Below are 4,592 nucleotides of genomic sequence, written 5' to 3'. Positions count from 1 at the left end.
TGTTACCCCATAATTTGCTCAATTTTATTTTTCTGAGTTCTTTTACTGTTTGTTTAGGCTTTTTTGAAGTGACATTGTCTTCTGATAGCGGATGTATCCGTCTGCTATTTGATGATCTATATGTCATCGTCTTTTGGTATTAATATCGCACGTAAAGATTAGCAACACCTAAGTTAATACCCTAAGGCTTGCAGCTGATGGCAAGTCCAGCTGACTCAGTCAAAGTGCGATTACAAGCTGATGATTCCCGGGCAAGCCAACGTCTACAGCGCTTATACTCCGGCCCAACTTATGCCCTAAGAAAACTCATTCAAGTCGAGGGAATCTGTGGGCTTTGTAGATGGGTGTTCCCGAATATGCGGGGAGCTATACATGCATTCACAACTAAAATGAAAAAATAAAAGCAAATTCATACTTAATCAAATAATTATTCGGAAAAAAAAAATTATATCGTAAACAGACAAAATAAAATACACGTCATCATACAGATTTATTTGGATCACATTTTCTTAGTTATAGTGATAAATATAAATCTGAAATGAGAATGAAACCTTATCTATTAGTAGACATCGGTCTATTACGAAAGTTATAGAGATACACATGTTATCCATATGGCGTTACACATAAATGTGCTTTATCTCGAAAATAGTTATTTCGAACACGTCATTTTACTTAAAGTGTAAAGCCTTCCACGTGGCATACAAATGCCAAAAAAAAAAAGCTTCCACATCATTTAACATGCAGAAGAATTTTTCTATAAATACAAAGCAAAGCCTCACAGATAGGTAAAAAGTACTTGCATAAGATCATTTCCTATGGGTAAAACTTCTTCTCAAATCCTTTTAAATTAACTTTCAAAAACATTCCTTCTTGTAACATACTTATGCTTTACTATTACGGTTTGGTTTACTTTTTTTGTTTATAGACTCACTTTAAATATTTTACATGTTTCAAATGCATCGGAAATCGAGCGATGTCCGATGGAGGTAAATCTGAAGATTATATTAAACGATTTACTTAAACAACTTCATCTACCTGTAGATGAATTTGGCATCTACGCAGCAACGAAAGACGAGTTAAGAGCCTACGTTCAAATACGTGGACTTAGTTCTCGTTCGGAAAGTGTTAAATTTATAGGATCGCCTTCAGAGCTTGTCGGTATGTCGCAACAGAGTTGCTCAAGAAAAGCTATTAAATTTCTTAAGGACTTATATGGGTTTGACGTCGTCGAATATAACTACTACAGCCTAAAGATACTTGACCAGAACTATAACACGCTAAAACAAGCGTACTACACAGCTACCAGGCATGAAATCGCTCCCGAAATTGAGCTTCTGTCCATTTCGGACGACGACTGAATGTCAACCTTCTCCACATCAGTTCAAAATTAATAATATAATAATGTAAATAATTATAGGGATCCAATAAATGTATAATATATCCTATGTGTGTTGTTTGTATATATAAATGTTTAAAAATACTAGTTAATAATGCTAGGCGGGATTGAATCGAGATTGAGCGTGTGGAAGTACAAGGCGAAATGACACTGTTAATAATGCGTAATAAAAGTGTAAAATCATGTCACATGTTTTGTCTTATAGTGTGCGGAATGTAACACATAAGTAGTCAAGGTGATTCATAGGGAAAAACAAAACGTTAAACCAATTTGGTGGAACTAAGCGGAATGAAGCAAGTCGGTAGTGTATAGAAAGGCGCATACTCATAGTAAGCATCATTTTATAATCAGTTGCCTTAATCGGAAAAAAAAAAACACGCCTTTTGAGACACCTAAGTAAATTTGTTTCATATTCAAGAAGAGTAAGAATGTCTTCTTCCTTGACGGGTCCCTTGACGTTCCTCGTGATGAAATAGTTTTGGTCATCCAAGAACTTAACCCTAACTTGAGTCACCTGGCCCCTTGATCCTGTACAGCCCATAATTTTAATGACAGCATACTTGGTTACGGAATCCATTCTACAGTTTCATAAAACAATATACAATCAGCATTCAACAAGTACTATGCAAACGATCACACAAGCATAAAGAGTTGCAATTTGTTGTTTCCACAATATAACTACCTATTGACTATAAGATTAAACAACCGAGATACCCCCAAACAACTGATAGCACAGGATAGTATTAAAAAGATCAGCAGAGCCAAAAGCTAAAACTTTCTCTCTTCATTTAGATTCAGTACATATTCATTTCAAGAACATGTTCAAACAACAAATGTCAAAAATATAACTTACTTATTGGCGTACTCCATTCTACGATTTCATAGTACCATATATAATCAGCAAGTACTATACAAAAATGCGCACAAGCATATAAAGATATAATTTTTTGTCGTTTCCACAAAATAACTATTGGCTATACAAGACTAAACAACTCAGATATCCTGAAATCAAATGATAGCATGGAACGGTATTAAAAAGAACAAAGCCAAAGCTCGTGCTTCCTTTCTCTCTTCATTTAGATTAACTATATTTTGTTTCCGAGAAGACGCTTGAAACTTCAAATCGTTACCAATTTATCACTGATATCACATTTACTTTTGAGTCAAATTGACTATTAAGGACAAAATTACCCTTTCAAAAGTATGCATGTGGGTTATCTAACGGCATGTCACTAAGGCCGGGTGGGGGACTGGGAGAATGAGGATAGTCGAACAGGTAAACTATAAGCATACCCGCCCCACGACCCATCATGGATACCAATAATCGACTTGTACCCGCCTGGTTGGTGAAAATAGGAAAATTATACCAGACCCACTACCTGCTACACCCACCAAATCATTCAGCAACATTTCAACAACACAATGCATAACACAAGATCTTAATAGCTAATACCCCCGTCCTGATCATTTGTTTACCTTTTATATTCTTTGTGAGGGGTATTTTAATGAAAAGTAAACAAATGATTTGGACTGAGGGAGTAATAATCAGTAGCTCCTCAATGTTCATACAAATTCATAACGTTTAAAAACTCAAAACCAACACATCTCTTGGCCCTCCAGTGCCAGTGCTATCAACAACAAAACTGAGATTTAAAGTCAAATATGACATGAAAAATTGAATAACATCCAAAGTATTTGGTATAAGCTATTTAAGTAAACATGCTTCAACAACAAAGATCAAAAAAGAGAACTATGTGAGGGTAGAGAAGTCGAAAGTGCAGCAGTAAAAGTACAAAAGTACAGGCAACGAGGGGAACATCAACTCACGGTAAAACCTGTTTACCAAACCGCTAAGTTACTGCAGAAAAACAAATTAGAGCTGCTCATCTTCCATACAAAATGCTAAGTTGATAACATGTGTTTATGTACCTTAGTGCTTCCACTTAGTCTAACTTCAGATAGCCATCCATTGTCAGCATTATGCATTCCCTCAAGTGTCAATTTTGTTCGCCGGCTGAGACAGACACGAATACATGATAATATTTGCAAACAGCCGCAGTGGCATCACTCAAAAAATAACCCTTCCCTCTACCAATCTACCTAAAAACAAAGAGGCATTATCTACGATCTATTGGAGATCTCTATGGAATTCTAGTTTAGAAAAAAAATGCCCTCATCCAAGCAAGTGGGCAGTTAACTGTCTTCCTTAAACTTTTAATAAAGACATGGAGAGATGATTTACAGTAGTTATGTGTCAAATGAAGTAAACAACAACAAAGCTCAAAAATTGATAAAACTATTAACCAGGTGCACCTCTTCAAATCGTGACACCTCAATCATTTGGCGTAAACTTATAACTAAATACTTCAGAGCAATGCATTTACTCTTAGAATAATATTTAGTAACATTTTCATGAATCGGCGTAACATCACGAATTCACGACCATAAAACCAACTGAGTTCGAAGTTTAAAGTCATAAGGATGTATGACTGTCAAACCCTGTTATTTCTCCACTCTACTGCAATAAAGGCTAAAAAGATCACGCATAAGAATAACTTAATAATTACAATGTGTCAATGACAATGGTAAATTGCGGGGTATGGTTGTAAAGAGGGAGGTCCGGGTGTACACTGCATTCCCCTATAAGCAACTAAGAGACTATAACATCATGGATTAAAACAACAAAGCAAATGTGAGACAGCGAGAGAGCATATTTTATTATTCAAAGAATTAGTTACCGATAAAAGGCAGGGGCTATGATACACGAAGCAGTCGAAATCAAAATCATTGAAGCTTAACGACCGGTTGCCTGAATTCCAAGCTACGGCTCTCCGAATCGCCACTTTTACTCTAGCTATTCCTTCCTCTACTTCTCCCTTATTATATCTCCTCACATCTTTTAGTTTTTCCTGCAAAATTATTCACACTCGCTTCTTCTTAAACAAATGGTCTCTTATACAACCGTTTAATACTTGCGCAAAATTAATTTACAAACACAGTACTCAAAGCCATAGCAATTCAAATGAGACTATCTCTCCAATAGTCTGCCAAAAGCCATAGGGGAAAAACACAACCTAAATCCCCACCATCTCCCCACATCGCTCTCAATCTTAACAAAATACAAAACCAAGCATAAATAAAAGCATAGCCTGAGAATGTACGAGAATAGCCTTGAATAGTATTTTGTTTCAACAAA

The sequence above is a fragment of the Silene latifolia genome, chromosome 4, assembly GCF_048544455.1.
Source record: "Silene latifolia isolate original U9 population chromosome 4, ASM4854445v1, whole genome shotgun sequence".
Lineage (NCBI taxonomy): Eukaryota > Viridiplantae > Streptophyta > Magnoliopsida > Caryophyllales > Caryophyllaceae > Silene > Silene latifolia.
The sequence above is the reverse complement of the archived record's forward strand: the minus strand, read 5'-3'. Positions refer to the sequence as shown.